Source organism: Bidens hawaiensis, unplaced genomic scaffold, assembly GCF_021521415.1.
Source record: "Bidens hawaiensis isolate Kalapana, Puna unplaced genomic scaffold, B.hawaiensis_p1.1 tig00014849_1, whole genome shotgun sequence".
NCBI lineage: Eukaryota > Viridiplantae > Streptophyta > Magnoliopsida > Asterales > Asteraceae > Bidens > Bidens hawaiensis.
The window spans coordinates 433115-454207 of NW_027492314.1; the positions used below are offsets into that span (position 1 = coordinate 433115).

The 21093-nt window shown below is 41.9% G+C and overlaps 2 pseudogenes across 1 annotated transcript; both read left to right on the top strand.

Moving 5' to 3' along the window:
- Window positions 1-3632: 3632 nt before the first annotated feature.
- Window positions 3633-5107, top strand: LOC143547883 (uncharacterized; annotated as a pseudogene). The gene is made up of 4 exons (XR_013137857.1): window positions 3633-3825; window positions 3914-4125; window positions 4234-4426; window positions 4475-5107. The product of XR_013137857.1 is annotated as an uncharacterized LOC143547883 (transcript).
- A 14728-nt stretch (window positions 5108-19835) lies between these two features.
- On the top strand, window positions 19836-20133 carry LOC143547884 (putative mitochondrial protein AtMg00530 pseudogene; annotated as a pseudogene).
- The last annotated feature ends 960 nt before the right edge of the window (window positions 20134-21093 follow it).

Sequence of the window (21093 nt, forward strand, 5' to 3'; positions counted from 1 at the left end):
GCATACAGAAGACGAAATATCAACAAATGATATATTTCAAGAAGATGAATCCAGTGAGTTGCCATCTTTTCAACCAACCGAAGAATTACCTGAAACGTCTCGCATAGTTCGAAATGATGTAGAACCTGAAATATTACCATTAGTGGAAGTTTTTGCATACGTAACGGGAATTCCCACGTGGATGACATAGAAGATATTGAAGACGAATTTGATGATGGGGGTAAAAATTTTCAAAATACTGAACCTATACTTGATTCCGAGACTGATCATGATTCTGATGATTCAAATCGTAATAGTGATGATGATGACTCTTTTGCATGATTTTCTTGATAATTTTTGGTTAGTATTGTGCAACAATCTTTTTTATCGTTTCATTATTAAATTTCCTATTATCTGTTGACTTATAAAATCTTTGCCTTGTTTTTGTATTTCCAAAGTGCATAGTGACAAGTCGAGGTTGCCGAGGTGGAAGAAGAGGTGGCTGGGGTGGATGACTTAGAGAAACAAATTCATAATGGTATGACAAGCACAGAAAACATATTAATACTTTTCTAGGTAACATCATAAATTTAAACTTTCTTGTACTTGTCTGTAGACATAGTTTTTGACACCAAGGAAGAAATTGGAATGGGAAGGAAAAAATGTGATAGTACGTGTAGCAAATTAAAGGAGCTCGAAATGTAATGAAAGCATGAAAGAAGAAATTTGTTTTGGTAGTTTAAGTACTTCAATTTCTATAACTAGTACTTTTCTTTTATGGTTTGAACGATTATGTTTCCACATTTATAATTATGAATGGTCACATTTGTTTATATTTGAAGCTACATTTTTTATATTTGTTTGTTTGTATTCGATGATCATTACCTACACATATTGTGACTAATGTTTACACATACTCATATATTTGCCAACACATCTATTTTTATTTCTACACATGTTGAAATTAACGCCTACACATCAATAACCTTTACTCACACATAATATTAATTTTACCTGCACATATATTAATGACATGTGTCCACATCACCCGCCATGTCAGCGTCCACGTCACCCGCCACGTCAGCATCCATGTCACCTGCCACGTCAGCTCAAGTCATCCGCCACGTCAGCTGCTACCCACTCCAATCAATATACTTTTAACCACACATATTTATTAGTGTTAGCTACACATATATGTGTAGGTTAGGCATGATATATACCTACACATAATTGATGTGTGGCTAATAATCTATATCTACAGGTTTGAGGCAACACATCATAACACTTTATTTATGTGTTGGTAAAGACAACTACAAACACATAATAGCCTTTTACCAACACATACTATATGTAGGTAATGACCCTAATTTCTTGTAGTGCAGGTAAAACCCATAACCATTATTTGCCTCTGCCGACTATTGGTCGCTCCCCGATGTTGCCTAGTGGAGTAGTGGTATTAAGGTTCGGTAGAATTAGGAAATGTGCCCCTCCCCGAGTCCCATAGTGAATAATTCTATAGATTTAGAAGTAAGTAGAGAGCGTGCTGTTAGTTGTTAAGGGGGTTAAACAATTTCCTTAGGATGAGGTGGTGAAATAGGATAAAGTATGTGATGTGATATATACGTTAAGTTAAGAAACGTGAATGGACACCATATGGCCTTATATGTCAATTTTGATCACTTGTGACAAGAATAACCACATGGAGCCTTTTACATAACGTTTATATGTTACATGGTCAACCTTTTACACAACATTTATGAGTTATTGTCAGCATAGAAAATACGTATTGGAACCAAAACCCACCATTATGCAACAACAAATATAAGGTGTTTTCATCGAAAATTGGGTCTCCTGGGGATTTCTCGTTAGAACATATGTTCAACAATACACTTCTTTCTCTTCTTTCAAAATACGAACTAAGCTCCCCTCCCAACTTTTTTCTACAAAATATTCAAAAGGACGACCATTTAGCCCCTTCACTCGGCACATAACTCATAAATAGGTGAATTTGGGTAACAAGAAAGTTAGATTTGGATTCTTAGATCTATCTAATTTAATTATACAAGAGCTAAATTTTGGTTAACTCAAATTAAATGACAATTTAAATTGGATCACTAACAAAACCTGCTAGCTTAAAATGGGTTCAAACAGGTAAAACCCATAACCATTATTTGCCTCTGCCTTCTATTGGTCGCTCCCCCATGTTGCCTAGTGGAGTAGTGGTATTAAGGTTCGCTAGAATTAGGAAATGAGCCCCTCCCCGAGTCCCATAGTGAATAATTCTATAGATTTAGAAGTAAGTAGAGAGCGTACTGTCAGTCGTTAAGTAAAAGCCTGTTGTCCATCGCCTCAACCACCATTGCCAATGCCGCCATGCACTGTCATAATTGGCACCGAAGGCTTTTTTGGACGCCACTGTCGTGGTCATCACCATAAAAATAAATATAGCGCCACCACCTTAACACCAGTACCCGTCACCACTAACCAAGATAAAAAATAATTATAATAACTGTACTCGTTATGATATTTTTTTTCCTAAATTTGCTTATTCCAAACAAACTAATTTTAGAACAAGTCGGTTTTGACCCAAATCATTTTATAAATAATCTGTTTTGACCCGAACTCTGTTTTATAAATTTGAAAAGTATTTGTTTTTAACGACCATTTAGATCACTTAGGAGGCGGGTTTAATTAATTTTCTTTTTGTCTTTGTTCGCTAGATGGGATAAGGAGGGAAGAGCCGTGTTTAAGGAGGAGAGTCTACTAAACAACCACTCCAAAACCCTAGTCAACAATATATAAACCGTCTCACTGCCACTTGCTTATTCACTTCGTTAAGCAACACACACACACACACACACATAGCCGGAGTCAAACCGGCACACGGCGGAGTCACGACCTCACGACGGAGTCATCTGTTCCAAAGGTAACCTTCATCGATCACGATCACGATCACGATCACGGTGTATCCACACTCATACTCACTAAAAACCTAGGTTTGACTCGGTCAACGCTAGGTTTTCTGTGTGTAATTACGTACCCGATCATCAGTTAATTGAGTAGTGTTATAGAAATTAATGGTGATTTTTGAGTGTTCATACTTGGATTTGATGTTATTGATGGTGATTTACTTGTTGTATTGACTGGCTTTATGATTAAATTGCCATTTTAGGGTTTTATTTGTAGGTAATTTTGACACGGTTGATTGATATATATGGAAAATTGGATGGATATCGGTACTACCTTTAAAGTACATAATCTAACAGCTTTAAATTATTAAGATTTTTTTTTTCTTTCCTTTTTCAACTTGAATTTGGTGAGAAGACATATGATGCATGTTCTTATTGTTCTTGAATTAGTGATAATCTGGCAAATTGGTGATGAATTTTATATTTTATCATTAAGTTGATTGCGTAGTTAAACATTTATGTTAATTGTAATTAATATCTTATAGATTCATAATGATATATAGTTTATATGGTTAATTATTTATCTTCTTTGGTTGGTTTATTGAGCTCTAAATTTGGATTTGGTTTTTCAACTTCAATGGTAATGAAAATATGAAATGGTGCAATTAATATGATAGATATTTTGTCAATGTATGAATCTAACAACTAATTTTCTATGCAGAATCGTTACCTTACTGGCTTATTTGACCTCCTCCCAAACAAGTCCAGTTAGCCATGTGTCCGCCAGCATCAAGTCCTTCTGCAGTTGAACTCGATCAATACTCAACAGATGAAACCATCTGTAAGTTATTGATGCAGTTACAAAATGGGCACGCCCCGCCTCAAAATGTACTTTTGGAAGTAGATCCTTACCAACATCCACCCTCGAATCTCCCTGGTTAGTATTATATTATGTTCTATCTTCTAATATGTTTTCTATATGTACGACAAAGTGTTTATAGTTTGTATTGCTAATTGTCTTGTAGCTGACATGTGGTACTTCTTGTCTGGGTCAAAAACGAATGCTAATCGTGGGTTCTGGAGGTCAACAGGGGAGGCTTGTGAGATATACTCAACTTCTTTGATTGTATGTTTGAGAAAAACACTTCAATTTTATGAAGGTCCAGCTGATAATGGGCGAAAGACTAATTGAATGATGCAAGAGTACACGACTACTGAGATTTACACTAGCAAACTGGTACGCATATTATCCTTAAAAGATATTAATCTGATTACATTTGCTTTGTTATTAATATCTTTAATCCGGCCTGCTATTCAATTGAAAGTTTGGTTGGATAACTTGCAGGATTCTGGAGCATTATGCAGGGTGTTTTTGGTAGATGACAGTAGTAGTGGGGCTAAAAGTGAACTTGTGAAGAATGTTGATGATGCGGCAGGACCGTCTGATGCGGCTAATAAATCTTTAAATCAGTTTCTTGATGATTGTGTTTCACAGGGTGATTACTTGGCAATAGATGATCTGGATATACCCTTGCCATGTCCTGCCGATGATTCTGTTTTACAGGGTGATTACTTGGCGTTAGAAGATCTGGATATCCCCTTATCACCTACTAACAGTTCTGCTGGTTCTAGCTGTACGACAATGAGTTTGACATCATCAGAAGAGTTATTTGATCCAGATGCCCTGCTGCGTGAGCTAGGTGGTGATGATACTCTTGATCAAGATTCAAGAGTCAAGTTGAATCTTTCTGCACCCGCAAAGTCAAAACAAGTGGTCATGCATCCAACCACAGGATCTCTTGACAATGTTAAGGAATCCAAACCCTGTACAGGACAAACCTCCAAAACAAATCCCACTTCTGAAGTCAAGAGCACTTCAAATGAGGTTAACATGTCAGTAGCAGCAGCGGCACCACCACCATCATCATCGTCAACACCGCCGTCATCATCATCAAACAGTTCAGAAGGTTCCTCAAAAGAGGAAAAGAAGAAGGATAATGCTAATCGAGCTAAGAAGCGCAAGTTGATGAAGTTTCTGTGTTTATTGGCATTTTAAATCAACAAGTAAGCTGTTTATTATGTTTGCATGCTAATCATTTGGAGGCCTAGATAAATTATTGATTTCTAAGATGGAACATAGGATCATGTGTAGAGAGTTGCATATTGTAATGTGTATGTTATAGATTATAGACCAAAAAATGGGAGACTGATGGTCTTAGATGGTTATCATCACATGATATATATATGTACATATGAAGTTAAGTTGATGATGTAGACTTCATAATATGTGTGCTACATTAGATAGAATTGGAGGTTTTCTTTTGATCTACTGTTTGCTACTTTTGTTAATGATGAGTGCTTGTTCTGGTTTGCTTATTTGTTTATCACCATACATTTGATTCTAACACATACAAAGAATAACTTAGTTGACATTTAGTTATGGCCACATGCTACTTAGTTTAAGTTTGTTCTTGAATTTTAAGTTTTAATCACTCATGTTTCAATCATATAGTAATATTTTAATGTTAAAACACCCATAGTGTAGAATGGATGACACAATATGCATCATACCGCCTATGTATGCGAACGCGTGGAATGCGGTATACAAAGTTATAGAGGGTGGTTGCACACTTGCGTGCGCATACTGACACAGTAGAGACTAGAGAGTTGTATATAGGCATATAAAGGGTGGTTACACATTGCTACATACATATAGCGGGTGAGCATATAAAAGAGAGGGAGGGGTACTTATGAGGCTTACTTAGGAATTATGGATCGGCCTTCACTCAAGCTTGCTTTGTCTTTTCTCCTCTTTGTTCCATATCTCCTATGTTAGACGATCATTGTTTCTTATAACTTTATTCTTCGTATCCTCTTAGCAAGATCATCTTATAAACTCATGTTTGGTTTAAAGGATGGATCGGGAAACTTAACAATGCTATTTAAGGTAGATAATGCGATAGTTCTTTTCTTATTTTGATTAGGTTTTAATGGCATTTTTATTACTTGCGTGTAAGTATGGTACAACAAGTTGATTTAGAAACATGCTCAATTTTGTTCCGAGTCAAAATGGTTTATAGCCTATATAAGATCGGACCAAAATAGATTGCTTTTAGGTTAAAAAAAAATGTATCAAATGACGTGTTGACTATACCATTAATGAAAAGTAAATGAGTAGATATAAAGGAACATATATAAAAAGAATGTAAATAACGAATATGCATTGACGGGACGTGCTGGTATTTGTTCACTAATAAAAAAACATTAATAACTAGTCAGCTCTTAAAGAGCTTGGGTTAAAAAAAATTGCCGAGTTTACTCGGATGTTAAGGTGGAAACCACGCTAAAATATGCAGCATGTCAGTGATCATGATGAACTATTGTTTATCATCATGAACATTCACGAGCCAAGTCCAAATTTATTTTTTTTTCCAAACGGCATGTCCAAATTTATTGTACATGATTATTGAATGGTTCAAGAAGGAACATAAGACCGCTGATACGCAATAGGTTTTTATCTCCTGCAAAACCTTAAAAGGAGAGGAGAGAGATGAAGTTTTTGTGGAAAAGGAAAACTTGGGATGGAAATGTGAAACAAGACAATAATATAGGTTATATTCATTAGTGTAACGTTTTGTTTTTAACTTCTTGTCTAAATAATTAATATTATTTTTTAACTTCTGTCCAATTCAATTTAAAGGTTATAGTTATGTTGTTAGAATAAAAAGGAGTTATTAGATATTAATGTTTATAAATCTTATATACAACAATTGATTACCTATTATGTTGAGCCCATAGCATTAGACCACCTTAACTTAATACAAGTTGGGACAAATACTAATATATTTTTCAATTAATCATGTATTATATTAGTTTCAACTTTCAATCATACACAAATCTTCGGTCCTACCAGACCACATCCAATTTTATCTTGTCAGGATCATTTCAATTTTATGACCCTACACAATTGTCTTTATCCATACCCAAATCTTTAATTCTTTATATAATATTATATAATAGTTGACTTCTTATTTTATATCGGTTGCATGATAGTGTGTTACAATTTATAATAAAGCAGTTGATTCCTACAAAATAATTATTTGATTAAACTCATTAAAGGTGAAGGGAAACCAATTATATATCTTGATATCTTTTTAACAAAGTCTCCTTTATATTCTTTACTATTTTACTAAATTTAATTTATTTACTTTAATCTTCTAGTTACACACTAGATTTCATCTAGTTTTATAAATTATTTACCATAATACAGCTTTTATAGGCACTATACATTTTCAAAATTGTATCAATACGAAAAAGAAAAAAAAGCCCTTAGTCAAACAAAGTATACTGTTATAAAACCTCATCCAAACATGTTTATACAAAAGAATAAGGTTTGCATAATATAGTTCATCGAAATATGTTTTTTTTAATGCATGCATACCTTCTAAACTTTATGAGCCGCGTTTTAGGACAATAGACCTATATGATTAATTCTTTGTTATAACAAATACAAATTGAGAGCATACATCACACTTGGCATCTATAAAGTGTAGATACTTAGATGCAGATTACATCGATCCATGAATTTGAACCATATAAATATGTAAACCAAAAGATGATGGAATGCCTTATAGCCAGAATCGTGTTGGCCAATATTGCCCAACTCCAGTTTGCTACGAATACAAATTTGGCTTAAATTTCCATTAAATTTGACAATAAGCTTATTTTACACGCAACTTCATTAAAACAAAGTTATATATTGGGGTTAGATATTATTTATACAAGCATGCATCCGCTATTGTCACTTCTTACTTTCACTTTCATAAACTTTTGCTATTTTGTCCCATTTTATATAAATTCTTAATATATGATACAGCACACAATAAAATCCACTTATCTATATTTAATTATCAATAGAAAAATCAGTTATTTTTTTAATATTACATATTTTAAGTTCGCGTTAGACTTATAAAATAAAAAATAATATTGTATCATTTACTGTCACAAAACCAAAAATCATTTTAAGCATTTTGTTGAAAAAGACTAAACATTCAAATGCTGCAATTCATTTAATGCTATGGTCGTAGTTCATTTACTTTTGTAAAATGTTGTGTTAATGCATTAAATGCACACTTATACAATAGTGGTATTATTAGCTTGATTTGATTGTGACATATATGGTTAAGATTTCCTTTTTTTTTTATGCATTCCTTTCAAATTTTAGAACCAGGGGAGTGGAGGCGGGGTGGGATGACATGTCTTATGTAGACTCGCAGTGTCGAGTGAGATTGAGCTTCATCCCGTGCAATGTCCCGAATCCTATCTGAAGAAGCAGTAGATCAAACTGGATAGTCTGATCTGACGAATCCCCAACTGTGGATATTCTGAAGCGCTATGAGAACAGATCCAAGCTAGTGTCTGCAAAACAGAACACCGTTGAGTCTCGTTACGGGAAGGACATAGTGGGGGGGGGGGTCTTCCCGTAACCACCCTCCGGCGTGAGAATCAGTACTGTATTCTGATCGGAATTAATACAAGTACCGGTATATTTCGTAAGGCTTGAGAGTGTAAATGAATACCTTGAAGAGATGATCTTCGTATTTATAGCCGAAGATGGAGGGAAGGTGATTGGTGGAGTTGTCACTATCGAGTTATTCCCTCTCTACCTGAATGGACACGTGTCGAGTCTTTATTGGGTGTGACAGCCTGGACCCGTTTATGGGGTAGCCATTACCTGTGCACGTCTTGGGGTGGCCATTACGTGTCCAGGTGTCATCTTTCCCTTGGTCGATGTCGCTATCAGGGGGTGTTGAGGGAATCTTCTAGAAATAGTTTGTTACAACTGTTCTTCCATATCACGTGGGGATCACGTGTGTGATGAATCCCTTGTGTTGCTTGTGGGTTCCTGCTGCGGATGCTTGTTGGTAATCGCGGGTTGTGACTGGAGATCCGCGAAGTGTGTTTTGGGTCGTGGATGTCTTTGCTAGTCCACGTATTCCTTGCGCGGATGTCTTTTGACGATCCGCGGGTCGGATAGGGAATCCGCGGGCGGCGGATGTTTTCGGACCATCCGCGGGGTAGCTTTGCTACCCTCCCTTTATAAGTCCCCCCAGTCCATTGTTGCTTCCGTGATGCGATGTCGCGGGTGGAATTATGGACTTTGTTGTGGCCTTTTGTCGCGGGTTGCAACTACTGACCCTTTAGATTCCTGTTGCTTTTGGACCGGGGTACTGTTTTTGCCGTCTGAGATGTGACGTCTCCTGTCTGAATCGTGTCAGGAGTGTTGCTCGAGGTTGGTACACGAATTTTTAGGCGGCTGATTCAAAATTATTTTGTTTTGTCAGTTCCCGCCTAACGTGTCATCTTCTGATTGGGCGGTTTCAGCGTGTGAGCTAGATCCTTCTCTCTTCGCATTAATTGCGATGTGTATATATAAGGAAGGACGTTCCACTTTCCGATTTACTTACAAAAATTCTCTCTTCATATTTCTCCTCTCTATTCATCTTCTTCCTTTGACTTTACTGTTATTCCCATCAACCATGGCTGGTGGTAAGAAGGGAGGTCGGGTTAAAGAAAGCAAGAAAGATTCGTCGAAGGGACTGATGGAGAACATTTGCATCAACTGGAAACTTTCTGATTTCCAGGACATCATCAACCTCTATGGGTTGGCGCTGGAGTGGGAACCGGAGCTTTCCTCTCCTGGTTTTACGGCTGATCAGCCGTCGGCCAGAAAGATCGCTTTGTATGGTGAGTCTTTCACCACATGCAATTTCCGGTTGCCTATTACCAAGTTTTTTGGTGATTTCTTGGTTGCATCTGAGATTCATATTTCTCAGTTGCATCCGTTCGAAGTCATGAGGCTCTAACACTTCGAGTTTTGCTGTAGAGCCCTTGAGGTGGAGCCTACGGTGGATCGCTATCTTGCGATCTACAAAATTCAAACCCGTGGCAGCTGGTTTAGCTTCGCCGTCCAGTGGAAGGCGATCGGGACTGAGCCTCCAAGGAGCGCTCATGAATGGAAGAACAAGTTTTTGTGGGTCAATGCGGACGTTATTCTGCTGGTCATGGCCCGCCGTTCATTGAACACCAAATTCTCCCTTCCAGCTGCCGATTCGGAAGGCCAGGAGTGGTTCCAGAAGCTGACGCGGACTCCTACTCCAATGGGTCTGATCCCTGAATCCGTGTTGGTTCAGGTGGGTATCAGTCGCCTGTGGCCATATCCCACGGAGCGACCATACTTATCCCGAGACAACATACGTAAGCTCTTCCTTTACTGTATCCCTTGATGTTGTTCTTTGTACTTTTTTATGTACATTTGTTTTCCTTTTTTCTGTTATAGGGGATAGTTCGTTGTTTGAAGTTCTTATTCCCATCATCGTGGGGAATATGTTCAGGATGCCCTTGGAGATGTATCAAGAGCCTATTATTGATCACTTCAATGGTAACTTCCTTTTCCTCACCCGTAGTCGCACAGATTCGGTGATCAACAAGTCTGCGGTAGCTCAAGGTGTGTACATTCTGAACCCTAAAGCTCTTACCGTTATGCATCCGGACGGGACAATAGTTCTTTCTTCTAGTGACGAGTCCTCTAGTGAGGATTCGACTAGCGAGGGTTCCCTGCCCGGTACTTCGGAAAGTTTTTATGTTGGCGTATTGTGTGCTATTGCAGATATGATTCGCCGCCTCAAGAGGACGGCGGATACCGCTGGTGTTCCGGCCTTAATAAGGATTCTAATGCCGATGAACCCGCTGGTAGGGAGGCTGTTGAAAACACCGAGGGTCCCGCCGGTGGGGAGGCCTTGGGTACTGCCGATGATCCCGCTGGTGGGGAGGCACCTAAGGGCGCTGATGATCCCGCTGGTGGGGAAGCACCCCGGAAGGCCGATGATCCCACGGTGGGGAGGCGTTCGAAGCCGGAGTGGAGGGTCCTCGTCCTATAAGAATAAAGTTGACCCGGCTCCAAGACCGGGTCAAGACGAGGACCACCGCTCGACAGCCTTCAGGTAACCAGAAGCTTTTTCTTCTCGGCTTTATGTTATAAATGTTTCTAACTCCTCGTTTATGGATTAACAGCTGCTGCTATTCCTCGGCTGCCTTCTCCGCCTCTGGAGGTTTTGCAGGCGGGGAGTGACGAGGATGTGCCTCTCAAGGGTGCCGGTGCGCAGACCTCTGAGGTAGTGGTGGAAACTGAGGTTGTGCCCCCCTAAGGATCCAACTGAGACTCCCCTAGTTTCCACGGGTGAAAAGGGGGAATCCTCAAATCCTTTATCTCAGGATCAGGGGGATTCCCTTTTTCGTCCTTCATGGAATCTTGGCCCGGACCGCTCTTTACCGATCCGCGTGTGTGCCAAGAGTTCTTTGAACATTGCCTCCCACTCTCCGAGTGTAATAGGATACACTCCCAAACTCAGGCTAGTTTGGTGCAAGCACTTAGTTATCATCTGGCTAATGTGTTGTCGACTAGCCGTGAGGTATTTAAGGGTTGGGTTGTGAGGCAAACCGACCTTTAGCGTGCGGTCAGCCGCATGGTTAAGACCGAAGCGGCTAGGGATGCTGCTCAAGGCGTAGAGGCCAAGAAGAGAGAGGCTGCCCTCTTGGCTATTTAGGAAGAGAATAAACTCTTAAAGGAGCGGATAGCCACTCAAGTTGAGTTCATTGCTGCCCGGGACGAGGATGTCTGGAGGCTTGTGGCCGAGGTTAAGGAGAAGGACGACTGCCTTGCCTCTGTTTCCGAAGAGAGGGAGGGTCTGGAAAACGCCTTCACCGATGCTTCGGATGAGAGGGAATGGCTTCTCAAGTTTGGCATCCCCAAGGTAAATATTTCAACTTCTGTGTTCGTGTAATATCATACTAACTTTTATCTTGCGCCATATTATCAGGCTTATCAAGGAAGGTCCTGAGCTTAGGGATTGCCTTGCTGACCTGCTGGTCAGTTCCTCGCGGGTTGGTCGCCAGGCTGGTTTTGTAGAAGGTTACTCTATGGATCGCGAGGGACATCCGTCCTCCGAGTTTGAACTTCATGGCCAGGATTGTCAAAAGGACTATGATGCACAGATGGATTCCTTTGATAACCTTTCCTTTGACATCCTGAGGTTGTTCAGATCGCGGATGACTTCCTTATTTATAACCCTTCCGCTTACAGTTATGACTTGTCTTTTTCTTGTTCTTTTTTGTAACTTGCGTTCCGATAATGTCTAACGTGTCAGCCAAAACATTTAGTTTGTCTCGTTACTGTAGAACTAGCAAGCCGTCAATTATTTTCGGGGGCTGATAGATGTGACAAATCTGCTTTGGTGTAAAAGTAGGTCTGACAGCTGGCCCCAGTCGTGCTTTGGGATTTTAAATTTTCGGTAAACAGTTGCTCTTCACTATTCCCCACATTAAATGTTACCACTATATATATCCATCGATTTCTTTTTCTTTTTCTCTCTCACTTTGTGTTGAAGAACCGAGATAATCTCGCTGGAATATTTGAGGTAATCATCGTCTTCCACCCAGAAAACCCCTCTTGTTTTCTTCTTCGGCAACCATAGCTCGTTGTAATCAATTCTTAGTCGATCACATGATGTCGACGAGACCTGACTATCAAAGTATTGATAAAGTCACCATTGATTGGAGCACGAAGGGTTTTCACGATGTTGTGAATGCTTATGGCATTGCTCCAGAATGGGAGCCGGAATTTCCAGCTCCTGGTTCGACGGTGAACCACCCTCCGGTGGGGAAGACGGCCATGTTCGCCGAGTTCTTCAGCTTCGGGAATCTCCGATTTCCGGTTACCCGGTTTCTGGGTAAGCTAATAACTGGAAATATGATTCATATTTCCCAACTTCATGCATCGGCAATGATGCGTATGCGCCATTTTGAATTTTGTTGTCGGGGCGCATGGCATTGTGCCTACCATCGACAAGTTTGCTATGTTCTATCGCTTGTATGGTAGGGTGGCCGATATATTTGCCTTCCAACTGACCGGAAAGCCGTTGCGTTGGATACACCTATTCCAGATCCGCACCGGGCTAGGAAGTTTTTTTGGATGTGGGAAAACGTGATTTGCTTGTCCGTGTACTGGCGCTCGGCGGACCAGCCATTGCTTGCCCTTCCATATGTTGATCGTCCGGAAAGGCACGGGTGGTATCAGCAGTTAACACACACTGCCACTCCAATGCACCCCATCCCTGAATCTGCCCTTGTGAGGGTTGTGATGAGCCGCCTGTGGCCATATCTGGACGATGTGCCATTCTTCTGGAAGCCAAATGGATGTAGGTATATCTAAAAGTATTTTTCAGGTTTATCGCGGTTTCTAACCTTTGTTTATTATGCAGCCGAAGGTCTTTTGCTGTCTGTTCTTGTTGTGGGTGTGCCTGGGGTTATGCACCTTGCTGCTCGCGAAAAGAAGGACCTTCCTATCCTTGATAAGACCAAGGATAGTTTTTTGTTTCCTCAACACATCCATTAGGAACCCGTGGTTTCTGAGGGCTTGTTCGCGACAGGTAATACGTTTTGCACATTCACTCTTATGATCAAACTGCTAATATGTGATCTTGTTGCAGCCTTTGGTCGAAAGAGGAAGGAAACTTCTTCCATCAACGCTCCTCGGTGGTTGCTAGTGGAAAGCAGGATATGAATCCTTCTCCTCCTCCGTCTCCTCCGGTTGCAAAGAGGTTTCGCCTTTGTAACCGTGTTGTGACCGTGTTGCAAAGAGGTTTCGCCTTTCTAGGGATTGCGTGTATTTACTATTTAGCCATTGACTTGGCGATTTGCTTTCGTGCAGTCAATGTTATCCTCTTGGATTCTCCTCCCACTAAGAGTGACCCCAGCAGGTTGTTTGCTGCTGGTAAGGGGAAGTCCAAGGAGGGCTCAACTTCCTCTGGTGCTCGGAAGTTGTCGACGTCGGAATCACCACTTTTGCCTCCTCCTGTTCATGAAACTGAGGAACCCTCCGAGCGGGTGGCAGTACCTCATCCGCCTCCTCACCGATTAGAGGGGGGGGGGGCTCATTTTGCAGGGCGGAGTTACCCGACATGTCCCTGAATGGAATCTGACTCCTTCCTTGCGATTCTCTGACGAGGAGGTGTGTTGCGATTTTCTTCATGAGGGCGTGTCTCCTGCGGAACGCGAGTATCAGCGTAACCGGCCCCGGATATCTCTTGGAAATTCGTATATATACCACATGGCCAACTTGATTTCCACGACCCAAGAGATGTGCCGGAACTGGAACTTTCATGTCCTAAAATGGAACACCTTGAATTCCTAAATAAGTGTGTTAAAGAAGGGTTTAATTCATCAATGATGGGTGGAACTATCATAATGCATATGAACCCCACTGAACACAAACACAACCAACCGAGGGTTCCATCCCGAGGGTCAAGCTCAACTTTGATCTTCCATCGGTATACCTTAGGAGCACTCTTTAAAGTTTTCTAGCTTGCAGCCGGTTGTTACCGTTTGTTAAGCCGGTTATTACCCGCTACGATTAAACCTAAGAAAACTCTTCAGGAAAGGGAGGAAGGGTTGGGAACCCTTCTGAGCGCTCTCCTAAGAGGGCGAGGGGTCCGGGGAGGGGGAGATTTCTCTCCCCTTCCTACCGGTAAAACTTTCCGACTCAAAAAAATTTTTGAGGCAAGGAAAGAGCGCTTTTATCCCGTGTACTCTAGACTGCTCCTTAGGCTTTGTATACCGTTTGGAGCTTACCAGTCTTCACCCGACATGCGCAAGAGCACTTTGCTCTCCGAGGATTGGCCACCGTTAACCGACGCGCGAACAGGAAACTATGGCAGCAACTCCAGTTTCCTGTTCAATACCCGCCTTCTTTTACCGAAAGCTGTTTCCTTCCCGAGCCCCTCTACCTCTCGCTGGGGTAGCTCGAGCTTTTGTGCTTTAAAACGGGAAGGAACCAATCTGAATGCTTTTCCAATATTTCCTGCTCCCACTCAGAATCCACAAAGTCACCTCGAATCCATTCTATAAAAAGAAAAGAGATCCCCTATCTCACATTATTAGCTTTAACCGGGCCAAAGATAGGTACGACAACTCGAACTATGCTTGGCCACTCTCGAATTATCCCTACGTCCTTGAGCATTTTCAAAAGGTAGATGCGAACCCACGAATCACCGAGTTCGGATAATGTTGTGAGCTCCAAGCTAAAAGCATGAACTGGACAAGGATGGGGAAGCTACCCCGCGAAACGTAAATACTACTTCTATCGCCTTTCCCAAAGGAGAATTGCCACTTTAGGATTGTATCCCCGCGTAATACAATCCCCCTGTTATCTCTCACGAGTGTCATCCGAGCCGACCGGCCAAAGAGTTGGCGAAGCCCCCAGTCAAGCAGACCACGAATACTCGTAGAAAGACTTATTGACGGCGACTCCGTTACTTCCCACGGGGTTAGCGGATGGTACGCCCCCCACGAATGCTATCCAGGTTGATACTAACGAACGATGAACCCCGTTAGCATCTCGAAAGCTACTGGATTCCATTATGGAGCAATAGAAGGTTCAGAGGTTCCAAAAAATATTGATACTCGCATAAAGATCACACTTTGGTGGTTTCGAGTATCTCCTACACAATTACAAGCTTCTAATTTTTGAATCGAGATCTTCTGAGTCTCTCTGAGTTGAGGATCTTTTCGAGAGCTAAATCAGTGACTTTCATGTCCTAAATTGGCTAATCTTTTGGGACAGGCCCACGAATAAATTACTTCACCTATTGAACCACAAAAGTAATGGTGTTCCATTTCACTTTTGAATCTCAAAATAGGCTTCATTGCCTTGTTTTCTGATTCCATTGAACTCTTTTTGGCTGATTTAGGGAACAAAAAGAAGACTATGAATAAATTGACTTCAGACAAACTGATCTTTTTCAATAACATAATAGGGCCCCCCCTTGAATTCCTAAATCAGTTTGTTAAAGAAGGGTTTAATTCATCAATGATGGGTGGAACTATCATAATGCATATGAACCCCACTGAACACAAACACAACCAACCGAGGATAGCATTCGTGGTGAAGACTGGATTCCATTGTAGTTTACGTAAACATAACCACGTGTCATTATAGCTTCAACGATCCATAGTGATGAACCTTTCACTCTTCCCTCACTCCTAATCGCCCCACTATCTGCTAGTCTGGTTCGACTCGAACTTCTGTCATGTCAAGCTTCCTGACCTGCTTTGTACCAGCCGGTATTTTGTGTACTTCGGGGCGAGCTCGCTCTAACGTCGTGCCGGGTCACAACGAATGGAACTTTTATAAGGCATGCACAATTGGACAAGCTGCTTACCATGGCCACCTACCGCCTTCCCTTAAGGCCGTCGTCATGCTAGAACTATCAAACGGTTGTCAAGGATGGCTGTAATTCAGGAAGCGCTTATAACGTGAGTGAAGCGGATTGAATACACACTTGTCGGGGTGAACTATCGAAAAAGACCCCCCAAATCGGCCTTGAAGAAAGGAACCTCACGTCAAAAGGGTTTGGCTGATGCACTGCGTCCCAGCGATCGTTGGCTAACACTAGATTCCAGAAATGGTTTTGTTTTGTCATTCTGGTGTTGTCTAGGCAGAAGGCACACTTGGATTGGAACTGATGCTGGAGGTGAATCCGCTAATGTGTCAGGTGAGGTCATACCACCAAAACGGCATACTTGAAATGACAACCCGCTGAAACCGCACTAAATCTTTGAAAGAGACGTTCCCCTCATCCTTAAAGTAAAGACGGTTACCACGTCTTTCATTAAGGGAAGGCGCTGACTAGCCCTGCTCAATAAGGATGTAGGGTCTCTTGAGCGCTTCATTGAGCATTTTGATTTCCTATCCCGTCCTTACGCTACGCTGTCCATAACCATAAGTTTGACCTATAGCCCTCTCTTCTCTCTCTTTGTCCACGCGAAGATTCCCCTTGGTCATGTAATAGAAGAAAAATGGGAAGACCTCCCAATTGGACCCAGACTGCGATGGTACTGAATGTGGCCTCAGCTCCCACAAATGCAGGCTCCCAAAGCCTTAGACTGAGAAAGTAACACAAAGCAGGGGTTATCATAAATGACTCTATAGAAGTCCTCTCCCGCTTGAAAGCTAAATAAGGAGGTGCCCCAAATCCCTGCATTCCATTCTTGGCAGAGGTTCCTTCCATATAATCCCTTGAAGTACTTCGCCCACCTTCGAAGAGTTAAATAAATGATCATACAAAGCAGACTAAAGGCATAGGGCAAAAAAGCGAAAGCCATTGCGCTAAAGAAGTTTTCTTGCTAGGGCTAGCGCCTTTAGTGTTCCCGACCGCCTGCCTTTCGGCCTTAGAGTTCCAAACAACCAGTAGTGTGACCGATTTGTGTTTAAAACAACCGATGACGCTAGCGACGACTCGTGGGCCCCCCTAACGCCAAACAAAAAGGACTGATGCTATAACGACGAGTGGTGTGGTCCTAACAACCTACTATGGTGACGCAAACTCGTAGTGGTCCTAACTATTGGAAACAACCACTTCAGCTAGCGCCACAACGACGATAACGCTAGACCTTAATATAGGCTTGCGAACGTGCGGTTGGTTTACCTAACGCATGGCTTCCCCAACGCCAATAGTCGCATGAGTTCTCCTAGACCATAACCCATGCCTTGAAACAAACCGCATGATGCGTTCCGGAGTTGCCGTAGTTCTATTACTGCCTTGTCGTCTTGGATTGGGAAGGATACGACATGCTCATTTCAAGGACACTCAATTTCAGGCTTTCGAAGCTCTGACGCTTTCTGTCGCATTTGTTCTATCTTTTGTTTACCTATCATTTTCACTTTCTTTAACCGTACTTAGGCAGCTCTTCGTTTGTTCGACATAGGCATAGAGCTATCTACTTGGTCATGAATGGCTCTGCTACGCTAGGTTCTCCCTATGGCGCTATACATCGTTCCCTTCGGTCGAGCGAATCCCCTTGTTCCGGTCCGAGAATCCCTATGTCTGAGGTAGAGCAGCTACGCTCTCGTTGGTCGAGGTTAGATCCTCATATGTCGCCACTCTCATCACTGGGTGTTCTCACTTTTGTCTTGTTATCTCAGGACACTCTGCCAGGTTGTTCCTTGTTGACCGGCCTTGTGATTCGCGTTATAGAATGTAGTGCCCAAACAGTTTAAAGGAACGGGTGAAGTCTCGGATCCGCTCTAGTTGAATAAGAGATTTCCCTTGTAGAGTAGTCTCCGTATCAGTCCATGGGCTAAGGCGCAATTGCCTTCTTAGAGCCTGTAACTTCGTACTAAAAATTGGAGAAAAAAGAGTGACAGAGGCATCTTCCATTCATCTCGATTTTGGTTTTTCTGCACCATATTTTGATCTCCCTTTTCTTCGATCCGGAATTCCCAACAAATCCTTGACTCCTCGAATACAATGGGATTTCATACATGGCGAATCTTTCACTCTACCTCTTCTTATTAAGACTCTAGAATGTTCCTGCGAATTATGACCTTCGCCCAGAATGTGAGCAATATATCATGTCGATTGCTCAACCGTACTTTGGCTATCTTACGTGGAGCTGAATTAGGTTTTTTTGGTGTTCTCGTTGGTACACGTGGGCATACTCCTTTCTTCTGGGGACATTGATCCGAAGCTCGAGTACTGTCCGTGTGCTGTTTTTCTTCCCTACCATGTCGAATCAATTGATTTAATGTAGGCATTGCACTCTTGACTTTTGTCTTTCCCCCTGATTTTTGCCCTATCGCTAGTGGTTACTCCCGATCCGAAGCACCCCTTTTCCATTCATAGAGAGATCCAATCGTCAAAATCAATAAAAAGGCCATCATGGACCAAGATCCAAAGGGATCAATCTTGTTGGGAGGTACTGCCCAAGGAAAGGAAAAGGTGACTTCCGGATCAGGGATAATAAATAAAATAGAAACAAGATAAAATCGTATATCAAAACGACTTCTGGCATCACCGAAAGGATCGAAACCACATTCGTAGGCCGACAATTTTTCTGGATAGGTCGAACTATCGAAAGCAAATGGATAAGGAACACCTAGTGGGATTAAAGAAACTAGCGGACTGATCACTAAATAGATACAAATAGGTGCAAATTCTGACATCACCACAACCCACTTTGTTTTCTCGCTCCTAGCTCGCGGAGCGGCATACCGAAAAAAAGATAGGATTTGAATCGATGACTTAAGCCCTTGCGCTATTCTCCCCTGATCGCACCGTAGATAGCAGTCAGAGTCAGTACGCTTTCTATTCTCTTTATATTATATATGAAAATAGATAAGAAAGGAGGGGTGCCGAGGCCCGGAACTTCTCTGAGAGGTTCCTTTCGATACTCTGCGTACAGAAGCGATATCGAACATCACTTATTGTCATTTCTCACATCACTTATTGTCATTTCTCAATTGATGATACTTCATTTAGCTACTTAATAAGATAAGAAGATCCAAAAAAAGATCAAATAACGGAAGGCGGAAGGTCGATTAGGAAAGGAGCTTTTCGAATCAAAGAATTCGTTTATTGCAAAGCCTTTTTTCAGATAAGTTGTTTATAAAAAAAACTCCTTAACTCATTAACTCAGGATAGGTAAAGGCCTTACTCTATTCCTTGTCAGGAATAGCGGCCTTAGAGCTTCTACTACTATCGGCTATCTAACTCTCGGGAAATCGGGGGTTTTGTCGGGGAATCGGTGTCGTGGTGGTGCTACGAGATGGCGATTTATCGTATAGAAGAATGGGTCTGCGGACCTTTTGATTGACCATAGATGCGAACCGACCGACCGCTACCTAAGAGAAAATAAGTAGTTCTTCTATCGTTCAAGGGCAAGGGGAGAACATGTAGCGGCTTGCCTAGATCTCGTATTTCCCACGTAGTCCGTGGAAAAAACCAACGATTCTCCTCTCAAAGTAATAGAGAGATCCTTTTCTTTTTCCGGTATGTAGCTTCGTGAACAAGGAGCGCAGCATCACAGCAGGGCGAAAACGAACATAGGATTATGGCCCCTTTCTTCTTTCTTTTGGTGCTGATCTCACATCGAGAGCAGCCCCTTCGTGTTTAGGATGATCGGATGAGAGATCTTCCTCCGACTCCGATAAATCGGTCAAGCGGGAGGCTACCCTCGACTTACCTCTCTCTAGAAAAACCCCCTCCCCAGAGGAGAGCATAAGCTCCAGGATGAGTATGTCCTCGATTACCGGATTCATTCTCGTCCGGATCCACCATGAAATTTTTTTCGAAAGAAAAATGATAGGAGAGGGCTCGTAATGATCTTTGAGAAGATCACAAGGTGCTGAACATGATAGGGGAGTTTGTAGGTTTTTGTGAAAGGGATGCTCTTCTCATGTTATTGCTGAAAAGAAAAAGCAAATTCCTCTATTTGATGTTGATTCACCCACACTTCCATTCCTTGTAGAGGGGGCTAACTGCTTGCTGGCTGGGAGCTGTATGAGCGGTAACGTCCACGTACGGCTTCGTGAGAAGGACGGTGGACAGAGATGGCCTTGTTGTACCTCACTCTCGTCTTCAATGGGGTCTGCTCTTTCTTTTTTGGGAGAGTATGCCAATATGATCTTAATGAGGTGCGGGGCTTTGCATCTGACATTCTTTCGGCTTCCCTTTTCGGGAGCCTGCGTCCCGGCGTTTTTGCGTAATAAACCCCTCTGACCGAAGTCTAGTGGTAGGTGGTCCCGCGGAGCTTTCGGATAAGGGTAGCCTAGTGTGTAAGCACAGCAATGAATCACGGTGAATCCCCAGACGACCTATCTAAGATTAGGGGGGAGATCCACAATAGTGATGACCCTTTCACTCTTCCACGGACTGATACATGTATCGAATGCCGTTGGATCAGAAGTGCGTCTCTTTAGCCTGGTTCGACTATGGACTTTGACGACTCTAGCTTCATCTTAGGGAAAGTAAAAAAGAAAAGCATCATTCATATCTTACATTAATTTCTTCGATCTTACAGTAATTTCTTAGGGACTCTAGATCATAGACTGGGATCACTCGAGATCGATGGCTATGCACTCGCCCGAATGCAAACATTGGCTTGTTGGATTTTCCTTAGAGCGAGCCGTTGACTACTCAATAGAAATGAAAGTAAGAAAACAGGCATTGAGAGGGGTAGTTCGAGCAGCGATCTGGTTTTTTGCTATTGGCACAAGCAGGTCCCTACTATCTAAGAACACTAGCAATGAGATCTCATCTCTCTGACTTAGGTTCCGAAGCTTGTCGCAAAGAAGAGAGGGAAAGGGCGG